The sequence below is a fragment of the Macaca thibetana genome, chromosome 19 (genome assembly GCF_024542745.1).
Source record: "Macaca thibetana thibetana isolate TM-01 chromosome 19, ASM2454274v1, whole genome shotgun sequence".
Classification (NCBI taxonomy): Eukaryota; Metazoa; Chordata; class Mammalia; order Primates; family Cercopithecidae; genus Macaca; species Macaca thibetana.
Window position 1 is genome coordinate 52181215 of NC_065596.1, and position 15891 is coordinate 52197105.

Below are 15891 nucleotides of genomic sequence, written 5' to 3' on the forward strand. Positions count from 1 at the left end.
AGACCACCCTGCAATGGGGGCTTCGCTCTGTGCCTGAGAGGTGTGTCTGCCCCCCAGCTGCGTTAGTCAGGGGATCGCATTATGGAAACCCATTAACACTGTCGCTGGCCATTCGCCGCAGACATCAAGGATGTAGGTGACACGGACCAGGGGGACACACAGCAGGAAGTTTGCACGGCACCTGCCACAGACCAGGAGAGCACATTTCACCCTCCCTACTCCCCTCAACCCTCGCAGCGCCCTGTCTGCATGCCCTGTGTGGCACATAGCAGTGTCTACCTTGACTGGGAACAGCTGCTGTCAGATCTTGTCACCACCCCTCCTACCCACCCCCATGAGCTCCTTAAAGACAGGCCTAGCCTGTCCCCTTGAAGCCCAGTTTACCCCCTCTCCCTGTTTTGGCCGGGCCATGTCCAGTGGCCACATGTACGCCCCTGGGAATGCCGGGCTTCCACCCGCCGCAGGCCTCCCGCTTGCGCACAGTGCATTTCTGGGAGCCACCAGCCTGTCTCAGAAGCCCTCCAGCTCACTCCCGCCTGTCGTGGCTACTGCTTAATATCACCAGCTCCCTTCTCCTGCTCCAGCCCCTCCACAGCGCAGCTTTACCTCTCCCAGGCACTGCTGCCCACATCCTGTTGCCAGTGCATTGGCTCCTTCCAGCAGCCTGAGGGCCAGGGCTCTGTGGCAAAGCGGTGGAGGTGCTCCCTTGGGTCCACTCTGGCAGAGGCACCCCACGCCCTGTCCTTAGAGCTTGCAGGGGTGTGAACAGGGCACCTGCTTTTTTGCTCCCCAACACACTCAGGCCCTCCCAGCTTCTAGCCACGGCTGGGAATATCCCCTCCTGCCTCCCAGAGGCCCCTTCACATCTCTGTCAGGGATACCCCAAAGGCAGGCTGGGATGGCTGGTCCTCCCTCCCTCTCAGGAGCCAGCCCGGTGCCTGGCACCCGGGGGCCTTCAGCAGAGGCTGTTGAGTAGAAGCACAGCTGTCTCCCCAGGTTCTCCGTGTAAAAGACTGCAGTGGCCCCACAGCTCCCAGACTCTCCTGGACACCACGGGCTCCACCCGCAGGAGCAGCCACTGAGTGTCACAGTAGGGGGCTGGGGGAACATGGTGATGTGGAACCAGTGGCAGCCCAGGCTAAAGAGTTGCTGGTTGTGGATTTCAGAGAATTCCGAGAATGGAAAATCAGTGGGACTCACTGGCCTGGAAACCTGCTCAGGGCAGTGCTCAGAGACCCCAGGGGACTCTGGAGGGAGACCTGGATTCAGAGGACTCAGTGCCACTGCCCTGGGGAGGTCCCTCCTCAACATCTGGGATCTGGGAACACTCTGAACACACACTCACACGCATTCACTTACACTCAGACCTACACACACACCTACATACACCTATGCACACATTAACTCACACCTACACATACTTGCATCCATTCACTCACCTACACACACATTCACTCACACCTACACCTACACACACATTCACTCACACCTACACATACACATGCATTCACTCACACCCTACACACATCCACTCGCACGTACACACACATTCACTATACACATTCACTCATTCACACCTACACACATTCGCACTTACACACACACGCATACACTCAGACCTACACATTTTCACTCACACACACCTACACACATGCACTCACATACTTACACACTTCCACTCAAACTCACATGTACACACACATTCACTACACACACACATTCACTCACAACCACAGACATTCACACTTACACATACACATGCATTCACTCTCACCCCTACGTACACATATTCACTCACACTCACACCTACACACATGCATTCACTCACACATCTACACACATTCACACTCACACCTACACACACTCACACCTAGACATACACACACGTTTACTCAGACACGCATCCACTCATACACCTACACACATTCACTCACTCACACCTACACACATGCATTCACTCACACACCTGCCTATACACGTGTTCACTCACACACCTGCCTATACACGCGTTCACTCACACACCCACACACACACTTTCACTCACACACCTACACACACACATTCACTCATTCACAGCTACACACACATGCATTCACTCACACACACTCACACCTACAAACATGTGCACATTCACTCACTTACACTCAAATGCATTCACTCGCACTCACGCCTACATACACACACATTCACACATACCTACACACACTCATTCACTCACACACCTACACACACATACGTACATTCACTCACACTATACTCACACCTACACACAAATACATGAATTTACTCACACACCTACACACACACACATTCACTCACACTCACATCTACATGCACACACACACATACACACTGTACCCACTCTCATAGTCAGGCAGGGCTGCTAGAGTGAAGAACCACAGACTGGGGGTCTTAAACAACAGACATTTATTTCTCCAGGTTCTGAAGGCTGGAAGGCCAAGCCCATGGTGCTGCAGATGCAGTGTCTGGTGAGGGCTCTTTTCCTGGCTTGTGGACAGCTTCCTTCATGGTGAGTCCTCATATGCGGGGGCAGAGGGCAGAGAGAGAGCTCTGATGTCTCCTCCTCTTTGTATAAGGGCACTAATCCCATCCTGGGGCTCTATCCTCATGAGCTCATCTCAGCCTAATCACCCCCAAAAGGCCCCACTTCCTAATACCATCACACTGGGGACTAGGGCGGGGACACAGAATTCAGTCCATGATATCCATGCACACACATGCACACAGTGCACACACATGCACAATCACAGTGCACACACATGCTATAGCCACACATACACGGACACATACATGCTGAGTCCACACACTGACATGTGCACACACATATACTATACCCATATGCACAACTGCACACAAATGTGCACACATGCTCACACATTCATGTATGTGTGCACTCGATCACACACTCTCACAGAGTCATGCACATGCTACACTTAAGCCCACATGCACACTCTTCTCATAATCATTAATGGAATCGGTGGTTTTTAATGAGCACATGTGGCAAGCCAGGCCCGGTGCTAAGCTGACCAAATCTGTGGAGACTCTGCTCTTGAAAAGCCCACAGTCTTGTCAAGTAATCACCCAATAAACACATGACAGTCAAGCAGGATGCTCCGTGCTGGGCTGTACTGTGAGCTAGGAAGGTGTGGACAGATCGGGGCCAGGTCTGGGGAGGTTTCTCAAGGATGAGCCTGGGAAGCTCAAGGTGCTACCTGTGCAAACACCTCCAGGCTAGACAGGGTGGAGAAGCGATAGTGCCTGCAGCCTGGTTTGGTTGAGAGACCTCCAGGCACTGTCCCCGTCTTGAGGTCACCAAGGTCACCAAGAAGATGCACGCCCTGCCATGGGGCAGGACTTGGGGGTGGAGCCCGCCTGAGCCAACCACACACAAACGTTTGTCCTGCCTAGCTCAAACTGGGCTCCCTTGCCCCTGCTGGTGCCCAGTGGCCAGGGACACTCTGGCCATCTCTCTTCCTAACAGAGTCCAGCCTGTAAGGGGCCAGGATTCTAGCCAGCCAAGGAGTCTCGAAGGAAGGGGTCCAGGCCAGCACCCAGTAGGCAGCCTCTGCGAAGCTTCCATGGTTGCCTGCAGTAGCAGTGGCCACCCTGGGCCATGGCAGAGAGAGCCAGGGGACAATCAGCTGATGGGCCATGTGAAAGGAAAGGGCCTCCTCATTGCTCTGCCTCCTGCGCCTCTCCCAAGTCCACCGCCAGCCAGAGGCGCTCTGCTTCCTCCAGGTTAGGGCTCTCCTCCCACCTTTTCCCTACCTCTGCCCCCGAATACACACAGAGAGGAACCAGTCAGGCTCTCCGTCTGCTGGGTCCTGGGGTGGGACAGCGGCAGATAGGGCCTCCACCCCTGCCCACCGCCCAGTTTGTTAAGGGTAGCTGATGGCTCTGTTCCCCACTGTCCCTGTCCCCATGGCCCCCAGGTCCCCAGGTTCCAGACTCCATTGCTCCACATCTATCTCAGCTCCGTCTTCCCTCTAAGCAGGCAGGGCAGTGAGCTGGCCGGGTTCCCATGTGGGGGCACATCCCTTCCCAGCAACAATGACACTCACATGCTGGCTTCTAGGCCTGGCTTCCTTCCCTTCGCTAACAGCAGGGTCTGGTGTCTGCCGTGGGAGGGTGCAGGGGACATCCTTCTAGTTATTCAGGGAGACCCTCGGAGGCTGCCGGCAAGCCCAGCTAGGGGTGAAGTGGGGGAAGTCTCCGAGGCCAGCCAGGAGTCGGGACACCGAGGTTCTCATCCCAGGTCACGGTTCTCATCCCAGGTGACTGCCCAGGGGCTCACCAACCTCTGCTGTGAAAAGCGAGACTCTCCCAGGTCCTCATGGGAGGGGGCTGGGGCAGCAGGAGAAACTCTGGGAGGCTGTATCCCTCTGTAGCAGCATTACTGACGCCTCTGCCCAGCAACAGTGTTGAACCCTGGCATGGTTGGGGACATGGCAGACAGCAAGCAGACAGGCCTCTGGCTTCGTGGAGCTAAGAGTCTAGAGGGAGAGCCAGACATAATGGAATAGTCACGCGGGCTACCGTAACATTCCTCTGCTCCAAAGGAGGGGTGGTAGCTGCCGCTGTGGGAGAGTTTTACAAGGGAGGGGACTAGTGAGGTACAGCTGGGGGCTCGTGGGGGGCAGCGCTCAGCCGAGCTCTGCAGGGATCATGAGCCTTCATGAGAATGGACAGAGCCCCACGCTGGTGTGGTGATGAGACTGGGGGAGGGGGTGTGTAGGGAAGAGAGTTGGAAGGCCGGGGCCACACTGAGCTGTGGAGGGAAGGTGAGAATGAGGTTTCATGACCAGAGCAGCGGGGAGCCACTGGGGTGCTAAGTCAGAGGTCATGCTGCCTGTGAGGGAGAAAGGGCACCAGAGAGGCCAGGAGCAGCTGGGGCTGCCCAGAAGCTAGGGCTGGGGCTGGGGCTGGGTCCAGGGAGGAGGGTGCAGGGCAGGGGAGGAGACAAGACTGGGACCCTTATTGCTGTAGTGGGGAAGGGGAAGGTTGTCCCACCTCAGAGAAGCCTTAAGAACAGGATGGAAAGGTCTTCTGTGTGTAGGTGTCTCCGTGTGTGTGTGTGTGTGTGTGTGTGCACACATGAGAATTCCACTTCATGTCTCTACATGCATGAGTGTGTATGTCCACGTGTATATGTTCATATGTGTGCATTCTCCTGGGTGCTCATGTGCGTGTATGCCTTCATCTGTGGCTGCATCCACACGTGTGTGCACATGTGTCTGGGGATGGCAGATGCTGGAGAGGGTGACAGGGAGAAGCCAGAGCCCAGGGATGGGATGGGTCTGGGGGCCCTCCCTGCCCCACACCGTCAGACTAGGAGACTGGATTACCTAAAGGTCAGGGTTAGGGTTAGGGCCTCCCCTTTGGAACTCCACCCTGAGGTTCTCCAGGCCAGTGGGTGCTTCCCACCCCCAGCAGGTCTGAGCCCAGAGACTGGCAGGTGAACGGCCCAGTGTGTTTACTGAGGGACTTTCAGTGAACCTGAGGCTCCTGGGGCCCGGGTCTCCATTTGTCTACACCCCACTGTAACCATTCCAGCTCAGGGCTGCTACATAGACAAAGGAAACCAACAGCAAACAAACGCTTGTCCTACTTGGCTCCAACCCCAACCCGGTGCCCAGTGGGCAGGGACACTAGTTATCTCTCTTCCCAACAGGGTCCAGCCAGGGGGACCAGGCCTCAAGCTGATCAAGGATCATCAATGGAAGGGGTTCAGGCAGGCTCCAGCCTGCCCTGGGAGGGCAGCGGTCACCCCACACATCACCTGCAGACAGGGTCCCTTCTGGTCAGTGGGGGGCACTACAGGCCCGTTCTGGCCTCCACCCACCCACGGAGAACACGGATGTCAGTCCAGTACCTGACCAGGCGGCACCTTCAAAGCACCCACTGCTTCTCTCTTAACCCATGCACACACATCATTCCGTATCGAGGATTAATTTTATCATTGTATTTTCTAAAACTGTATTGCAACATGTTGTGTTATATCCTTATGCATTTTGCAACTGTAATACCAAAACAATGAATGAAATGATATATAATTCTTATTTATTTTTATTACTAGCCAACTCAATGTTGTACTCGAAAAAGCACAGCCCCAGACAAGTCAATATAATGTATTTCAGCACAGTGGTTTAGCACAATTGACTTCAGGAATATGTCACCCACAAACATAACTATTTTTCTGCTTAGAGAGAGAGGTGAGGGTTGGAGCTATGCTCTTAAATTAAAACCCATCCAATTTCAGACTTAACAAAGCACCGTTTCCCCCAGATCTTTCCGTGGCAAGCCTGTGAGTATTTGTGGCTTCTCGGTAAAACCCACCGGGTCCCCATTCCACTTTGTTCTCAAAGCCCGCGTTTGACTAATTCTGTACTCCCATAATTGCTAAATCAAAAGAATTTATTATCCCTGAAACTTTAAATGGGAAGGAAATAAGGGGAGGAGGTTAGCACTGAACCTTAACAATGATAAAATTCAACCACGGTCAGCGACTTGCAAGCCGGTAATCCCAGTCCAGGAGAACAGGGCAAACCAGAGGAGGAGGAGGCGCTGCTCTGAGCCAAGCAGCCATGTTACTCTTCCATTTGGCGAAAAAACAAAAACAAACAAACAAAAACAACCTGAAAGGACTCCTTCCAGGAAGGGGAAGAGACCAGCTCCGTTCTTTTCTGTTACCTACTTAAATTAAGCCTAATTCCACTTATTTTACTGTAATGAATTTGGCTTAATTCTCTCTCCTCTTGTTAGAGGCCTCTTGTCATATTCTGGGATTTTTGAAATCACCCTGAGATAGAAAGAAAGAGGAAGAGAGAGAGGTGATGGGGAGGGAACAGAGGCAAGGAGACGGGAGGGCGTAGGAAGACATCCATTAAACAACATTTCCATGAGAAAACAGAAATGGGCATCTTTTGGGCCATACGTGGTGGCTCACGCCTGTAATCCTAGCATTTTGGGAGGCTGAGGTAGGCAGATAACTTGAGGTTAGGAGTTCGAGACCAGCCTGGTCAACATGGTGAAACCTCTTCTCTACTAAAAATACAAAAATTAGCCAGGGATGGTGGCAGGCGCCTGTTATCCCAGCTATTCAGGAGGCTGAGGCAGGAGAATTGCTTGAACCCAGGAGGTGGAGGTTGCAGTGAGCCAAGATGCTGCCATTGCACTCCAGCCTGGGCAACAAGAGCAAAACTCCATCTCCTGGATCCAAGTAGAATTCCTGTTACACAGAATGTGGGGAACAGGCCAGATGCATGGCTTCCACGTAAGGCAGGGGCAGCGTCCTGCTGGGTACCCTCTGTCCCTTGCCTGGGGTCAGGGACTGCCTGTAGGGACCCAGAGCTCCGTGAGAGCAGATTCAACCCACATGATTCAGCAAGTGGCAGTGAGTGCCTGCTGGCCGCAGGCTCACTAACCCATGAGGCCAGCCAGGCCCCAAAGGAGATGGGTCCCAACTGCAGGCCACCAGGGAGTCGTCACATCCCATTGATCCATGCCATGATGGTCAGGCACTATACAATGTCTCCTCTTAAATACTGCAGTGGTCCCCCTTGTTCCTCTGGTACTGAGGATGCCTGAGCTCAAAGTCAGCATCACTCACTCAGCTCCTGGGCACGTGTTCCAATCTTCTGTGCCCCTGTCCTCCTGCCACCTCCCCTGGGCGAGGACACCTGGAAAGTGCTCCATCATGTCGACTCACTGAGTTGATTAGCAAAGCTGGTGAGGGGAACAGCTGCTGTGCAGGTGGTACAGCCTGCCCAGGGACAGCCGTCAGGGATCCACAGACGGGGGTACCCACTGACCACTGTTCACAAAGTTCTGTGTAAATGGAGTTGTTACAAACCATATCTTCCTTCAAATGCACTCAAGGAGACTCCCTTTAAACACACCTCTGACAAAATCCTTCCCTAAAGCAAAACAGTGTATGTTTGCAGGGAGTCAGCTCTTCCTATTGTACAGAAAATTTAAAAATTTGCATATGGAACTTATTGAAGGAACCCCCTTCACCTTTCACCCCCGCTTCTAAAGCACAAGTTTCTATAGTTTGACTTTATCCCTGGCCTTGGTTCACTGTTCACTGCTTTGCGTTTATCCCTTTGCCTTGATCTCTTTTCTATTTTCATACTATTGTGCTGTATGTATTTTTGGCATCTACATTAAATGCTTTGGGAACAAGGTGGGTGTGGAGCAGTAAATAAGCAAATGAGCTCACTTGGTAACTTCTCTGTCTCTCCCGCCTCCAGCCCTAGCTGGGCAGGCCCAGGTGCTGTGTGAGTCTCAGAAGGCCATGTAGATTGTATGAGTCCATTTTGTGTTGCTGTAAAGGAATCCCAAAGCTGGGGTAATTTGTAAAGAAAAGAGGTTTATTTGGCTCACAGTTCTGCAGTCTGTACCAGAAGCATAGAGCTGGCATCAGCCTCTGGTGAGGCCTCAGGGAGCTTCTAGTCACGGGTGAAGGCAAATGATGGGTAGGCACATCATATGGCAAGAAAAGAAGCAAGAGAGAGGAGGAGGTGCCTGGCTCATTAGCGACCAAATCTTGTGTGAACTAACAGAGCGAGAGCTCACTCATTACCATGAGGATAGCATCAAACCATCGACAAGGGATCTGCCCCCATGACCCAAACACCTCCCCTTAGGCCCCATTTCCAATATTGGTGATCATATTTCAACATGAGACTTGGAGATGATAAATATCCAAACTATTTCAGAGACAGAGCCAAAAACTGAAGGCTCAGTTGAGGGTTGGAAGGGATGGGAATGTGGGGTAATGTCAAGCGTGCCCTTGGGGAAGTGGGTAGGACCTTTGTTCAGGCCTGTGGGTTCGTTGGAAGTGAAACATGGTGTGGAGGAGGTAAGGGACACTCATTTCTGGCCAAAGTTTGCCCTCTAAGAAATAGAATGTGGCCCAAGGTCAGGCTGAGTGGGCCCGGGGACATGGGAATGTGAATGGGGCCGGTGAAAGGCAGCTGCCTCTACGCTTAGATGCCCACACCCTGAGAAGGTATACTTAGGTAGAGAGGCCACCTGCTGGCATGTCGCCTGTCCGTCTCTCTGGCTGGCCTTCTCTCTCCAGGCCTGCAAGGCTGAGTGACAGGAACTGCAAGAGAATGATAATGCGGCCAAGCCACAATCAGAAGAAGCTGTGGGCACAGGGCCAAAGAATATTCTTGGATGGGACGTTTTTGTTTCCATTGCCCTATTCGCAACCAGCTGCAATTCTTTTTTTAAGTCCCATCCCAGCTGACCTTTTGAAACGATGGATTTGTATTTCAATGGGAAGTCTGCATTTTGACTCAAGGATGAGACTCAATTTTCTGTCCTTGGTGGTTCTCCTCAGACAAACCAGTTCTTTTAGGGGCCTGTAAATTTGCTCAAGATCAAAGAGCCACATGTATCCAGAGAATGATAGCCTGGAGGCATTCACCTACCGTGACTCAGGAGAGGAAGAGCTATGTCACACTGCATATGAGAAGGACGCTTTGCAGTGGGGCAATTTATGACCCACTGGGTCTGTCATTGCAGCCAAAGAAGTGACATATAAAAGTGAACAGGAAATTAGGGCTGGGGTCAGGGCAACTAAACACGGACTCAAGGGATAGAGTAATCTTTGCCCACATGGAGCAGTGATTGAAATAAACATCAAGTAAAGAAAAAAATGTAAGGAAGGAAGGATGGGTGGATGGATGGATGGATAGACTGACAGACAATATATGAGGGATTAATTGACAGATGAATGGATGGGTGGGTGGGGGGGTGGATGAATGGATGGGTGTATGGGTGGATGGACAAATTGACAGATGGATGGATGGGTGAATTGACAGATGGATAGATGGATGGATGGATGGATGGATGGATGGATGGATGGATGGACGGATGGACTGACAGATAATGTATGGGGGTGAATTGACAGATGAATGGATGGGTGGGTGGGTGGATAAATGGATGAGTGGATGGACAAATTGATAGACAGATGGATGGATAGATGAATTAATGGATGGGTGGATGGGTGGGTGGATAAATGGATGGGTAAATGAATGGATGTCTGGATGGATGGATGGATAGATGGATGGATGGATGGATGGATGGATGGATGGAAGGATGGATGGATGGATGGACAAATTGATGGGTGGATGGATGGATGGAAGGATGAATGGATGGATGGATGGATGAATAGGTGGATGAATGGATGGATGGATGAGTTGACAGAGGGAAGGATGGATGGATGAATGGATACCAATTGAAAAACGTGACACCAAAAAAATTTCAATTTTGTTGTCACAAACATACTATTAAAGAAAGGAAGGAAGAAGGGGAGGGAAGGAGGGAGAGAAGGAGAAAGAACTCCTTCTGACTCCCTTGCCTTATACAACCCTGGCCAATGTACTTGACAATGTCAGCAAGTGGACGGGAACTGTGCTGAGGATGTTGACCTAGAGATGGGTCCATCTTTAGAACAGGACTGGGAGTAATGATGCTGTTCTCTCATTTCAGAAGATGCCATTAACATGAAGTCCAGGTCCTGGACAGTATGTCCCAGGTCTGGCTGCAGGTCCTCAGTCAGCCATCTCTCTTGCAAAAAGAGAAGCATCCAGCCAATGGCATCTGACAGGGTGGCCAGCTCCCCGGATTTGCTCTGGGTTAAAAATAAATCATAAACCAACAAGACATGCAAGGGAAAGAGGGAAGGAGCCCCATGTTTGTCCTGGGTGTGCTGACAGCACTGGAAGGCTGGAGTCCTGGTCTATAAAAGATGGATGTTCTTGCCTAGCAAGGCACAGAACTTAAGGGCAAGAGCCAGGGAGCCAGGCGACCGGGACCACTGACTCCCTGGGAAAGCTTGGACAAATGCTGTAGAATCTTGGAGTTTCAGCTTCCTAACCTGTGAACAGCCTTTCATGACGTCACACCCAATTCTCAGGACAGCACGGTCTGGAAAGCACCAGTCCAGTGCCGGGCTCAGAGTCGGTGCTCATGAGTAGTAAGAATGATGAACCAGAAGGAGAAGCAGGAAGACAGCCGATGGGGCCCACCCTGCAGGGGCCTGGCAATGAGCACGCGGGCTCAGAAACCCATTTTCCAGGGATGCCCCGCTCCGTGTCCTCCCATTGCCATGGTGACCTGTGAAAGTGGGAGCCTGGTGAACACTGCACTAGCTAAGACTTAGAGAATGCCCACCTCATCCTATTTGCCTGAAACACACCCTAAAATCCCATTTTCAGAAGACTTTCCTTTTCCTCTCAGAAAGAAAACAATTTATGAAGCATAGAATTCCTTCGATAATTAACTGATGGTTATCACCACTCACTTTGGCTTCTTTCAAAAGAAGAGGGGCTTGGCAGGGCTGGGGTGAGCGCTCTCCAACTCACATGAGCAAGTTGCCTCCAGGCCTGCAGCTATTGTTCCCAGGGCAGGGGGCTGCTGCCTCCCTGGTCCCTGGGGTTCTGAAGACAGTGACTCCAGGACTGGGTTTTTCTGACCACACTGGGCTGCAAGGACACAGAGGCTGGAGGCTTCAGCAGGGCTGCTCTCTCCAGTCCCAGCCTAAGGGTGTGCCACTGAGTCTCCATGTCCCCACCAAGGCAGTGACAGTGTAGACATTAGGAATAAGAACATGGGTGAGCATTGGAAGGAAACAGACCAAGTTTACACCAGGAGAGGTGAGCATGGGAGGAGAGGAGGGGGTGGGAAGGCCAAGCCAGACTTGGGGGTCTTTCAGAGATCCCCACGGAGAGAAACCTGGACTCCAGTCCCAGCTCTGCACTGGCCACTGGGCAGATGCGGACTCAGTCACTGCTGAGCGGCTCTCGTGAAGTCCTCAACCTCTGGGTCTCTGCTTCCTCACTTAGAAATGATGGGGACAGGCTCTCTGTCCTTCCAGCTTCCCAGCTTTCCAGTCCTCAAGCTTTTTCATTTTTTCTGAGAAGCACCAGGGATCAAGAAGGTATTTGAATGCCCATGAGGCAGGAGCACCGTGCAGCTGCCTGATCTGACTTTTCCAGCAGAAAAGTCCTCTCTCTTACCACACAGACCCTCTGAGGCCCCGACACCTCCAGGGTCTCGGGGAAATAACGATTTTCCTGCCATACAGTGGGGTTCTGAGAAAGTCCTACGTGGACATGGGCTGGGAACTCTCTAGACAGTGTGGTGAGGGAAGTGGCAGGCTTTGGGCACTGCTCCAGGGGAAGGAGATGCTGAAGGCAGGGAGAAAGCCGGAGGACGTGCCTGACACTCCCACCAGCATTCTCCTGTCCGCATCTGCCCAGGGACAAAATAACACAACAAGAGTAACAACAGCATTTTTCAGGTGCTCCTATGTAACCATGATGGCCACAGCCTGATGCTCACAGCAAGTGAGCAAGCCGAGACACCGGGTTGCAGCAGAAAGAGAGAGGGTCACAGAAAAAGGAGGTGAGAGGAAACCTCCAATCCACTTCCCCAAGGAGTTTGGGGCTGGAGATTGTAAGGGTTTTGGAGTGGGTGTAGTACGGAGATCGTTGATGGGTGGAAGCATGCAGGGTGAAGTCCTGGGGCAGGGAGAGGAAGGAGCTGGGTTCTCAGGCTGATCCCCATCCTCTGTGGGGTCTTCGAACTGGTGCTGGAGTTCGAGGTGGGAAGAACGTCTTACAGGATCCTTAGACAAAAGCCGTATGATTCTAATGTCTGAAATCCCATCTATAGGAACAATGGGGGTGCAAATAAATAGTCAGTATCTAGTGCTACATGAATTTTAGCAACAAGGAAGTGTGCCAGAGGGCAGCCTGATTGATGCTTAATTATATTTCTCTCCAGAACCTGACTTGTAATTCTTGTCAACCATGTGGGGATGGTTTCACTTGCAGAGCCAATTCTCTCACCCAGCCCTGGACCTAGAGATGGGGGCTGAGGCAGGAAAGAGGGAAGGGACCTCCAAGGTTAGTAGCAGAGATCCATTCCTAACTGTGGTCACAGTTCCTAGATATTCCATTAGGAAGTTGCTCCTTTCCATGTGGGTTGGTTAAGCCCAAACCCGTCCACATTCCATAGGCTGCCAGGAGAGGAACACGGACCAGCCCTGACTATTTACCCCAGGCATCATCCCTAGCACAGCAATTGGCCCAGTGGTGGGCCTGTGACCCGAGCCTGACCAATGAGATGTCAGGATCTTTCTTGCGCCACGTGGGAAGCAGGTTTCCTGCTTAGCTAAGGGGCGTCCCTGGCTGCACTGTCTTTGCTGCCTAGGAGGCAAGCCTGTGCCCAGCACAGCAGAGCTGAAAGGTGGAGGAGATGGACTCCCAAGACATCTGTGATCCACCCGTGCATGGTAAAAAGTCTATTCCCAGGCTCAGCTCCATGAGTACTAAAACAGTACCCACCCCACCCCCATTTTTTTTTCTGAGATGGAGCTTCACACTTGTTGCCCAGGTGCCATCTTGGCTCACTGCAACCTCTGCCTCTCGGGTTCAAGTGATTCTCTTGCCTCAGCCTCCCACGTAGCTGGGATTACAGGCAACCACCAGCACGCCTGGCTAACTTTTGTGTGTGTGTGTTTTTAAGTAGAGACAGGGTTTTACCATGTTGGCCAGGCTGGTCTCCATCTCCTGACCTCAGATGATCTGCCTGCCTCGGCCTCCCAAAGTGCTGGGATTACAGGCATGAGCCACAGCATCAGGCCTTTTTTCTGCATTCAGTTTCACTTGGGTTTCTGTCACTTACCACCAAAGGAGTCTGGTTAAAGGGCACTGTCACACAGCTTGATAGGGCTGGCTTCCCTAGACTTAGATCCAGGGCAGAGGGCTGAGGGTCAGAGGAGGGTGGAGGTGCATGGGCAGACACACCCTGCAGACTTTCCAGGGTCCCCCCACCACATAGGCACACACAGTTGCTAGATAAACACAGGGCTCCTTCCCAGGACTGCAGGACTGTGGCCCTCCCAGGAGTAAGCCCTGGTGTCCTGGTGCCCCTACTCCCACCCAGGGAGCGGAGGGGAGCACAGAAGGCCCGTCTTGCATTACGTGAGAAGAACATTCAGAGGCTGACCCCTCTAGAAATGCACACACCCAGAGCGTGACAGCGTGGGGAAGGGAAATGAGAGCCTGTTTAGCTGGTGCAGCAGAAACCATTTGGGTAAAAATTAGAGACAATAAAAGGCGGTAATGTGATTCTTAACTGTTGCTCTAGGCCTTCAGGGCAGTAAGAGGAAGTAAATTAGGTGCTATTTGCGGAGCTGAGCGCCTTCTCCCTCAGGATTGCCAGGGTCTCCCATGAGGGAGAGCTGAGGGGTAGCATTCTGCCCCGCCCCAGGGAATTCCCTGCGTATCCAAGAGCAAAGCCCTTCCAGGTGACCAATTCCTGACACCCTTGTCTTGTCACGCTCCCCAAACCACAGACAAGAGCCATGCCCTGGGTGGCTGCACTGTTCAGTGGGTGAAGGGAGATGATGGACTCAAGGCCTCATCTTCAGGCCCCAGTCTAGGGTTCCCTGTGCTGCCTCTGCCCTTCTCTTCAAGAGGTCCCTGGACATGCAAAAGTGGCCGGTGGGAGAATTGCTTGAACCCAGGAGACAGAGGTTGCAGTGTGCCAATATTGTGCCACTGCACTCCAGCCTAGACAACAAAGCGAGACTCTCTCTCAAAAAAAAAAAAAAAAAAGAAAAAAGTGGCATCTGTCCAGGAAGCACTGCCCTTGCTGGGAGCTGCTGCCTGGATCCCAGGGAAGAAGGGAGCTCCCGGTGGGTGCCCAGGGACCCTCGGTGATGAGAGGGACGGGAACAAGGCCATAAAGAGAAACGCCCCATGGAGTCTATGGCGCTTCCCCCTGCTGCCCCGCATTCCCCATGTTCCCCTACTCTTCCCACAGGCCTACCCAGACTCCCCTCCCCAAGAGCCTGAAGCACCAGTAACATGACTGTGTTAGTCTGTTCGTGCTGCTGTCATCGAGTCTCTGAGACTGGGTGATTTATAAAGAACAGAGATTTACTTCTCACTGTTCTGGAGGCTGGGAAGTCCAAGGCATCAGCAGGTTTGGTGTCTGCTAAGGGCTGCTCTCTGCTGCCACGATGGGACATTGAACATTGTGTCCTCCAGTGGGAAGGACCACTATGTCCTCACGTGGTGAAGGTAGAAGGGCAAAAGAGGACCAGATTCCCAGATTCTCTCCACCAAACACTTTTTCTTTTTTTGAGATGGAGTTTCATCTTGTTATCCAGGCTGAAGTACAATGGCGCAATCTTGGCTCACTGCAACCTCTACCTCTAGGGTTCAAGCAATTCTCCTGCCTCAGCCTCCCAAGTAGCTGGGATTACAGGTGCCCACCACCATGCCCGAATAATTTTGTATTTTTAGTAGAGATGGGGTTTCGCCATGTTGGTCAGGCTGGTCTCAAACTCCTGACCTCAGGAGATCCGCTCTCCTTGGCCTCCCAAAGTGCTGGGATTACAGGCGTGAGCCACTGCACCTGGCCCAAACCCTTTTATAATGGCATTAATCCATCCACAAGGGCAGAGCCCTCCTGACATAAACACCTCCCAAAAGGCCCCAACTCTCCACACTGTTGCATTGGAGATTGAGTTTCCAACATGTGAATTTTGGAGGGGACCTATTCAAACCACAGCAGTGATCTCCCACTCACCCTTCCTCCCCCTGCCTCTCCCCCAACATACACTCTACCTCTGGGAACCCTGGCCCTGCTGTGCCCATCGGCCTCAGGTCGCACTAGGACAGAGTGATGGGCCAGAAATGGGTCCAGCTTCAGCTTAAGGATGACATGGACCTTTTTCGGGGACCTGCAGGGTCTGAAAACAAGGGTACTCCTGTCCCTGAAGCCAGGCTTCCATTGCTCTACACGAGGGAGCAGGGGCGCTAGGAAATTCTTGGACCAGTG

General features: G+C 52.4%; 1 protein-coding gene across 3 annotated transcripts in view; it reads left to right on the forward strand.

The window, feature by feature from the left end:
* Positions 1-15891, forward strand: part of LOC126943623 (cytochrome b-c1 complex subunit Rieske, mitochondrial) — a 1156760-nt gene that overhangs the window by 194340 nt on the left and 946529 nt on the right. The window contains exon 1 of one of the 3 annotated variants that reach the window (XM_050772588.1): positions 2700-2703. The exons of the other annotated variants lie outside the window; for them this stretch is intronic. The gene's annotated coding sequence lies outside the window, so the exon portion shown is untranslated. Of the gene's footprint in view, positions 1-2699; positions 2704-15891 lie in introns of those variants that run through there. 3 annotated transcript variants of the gene reach the window in all.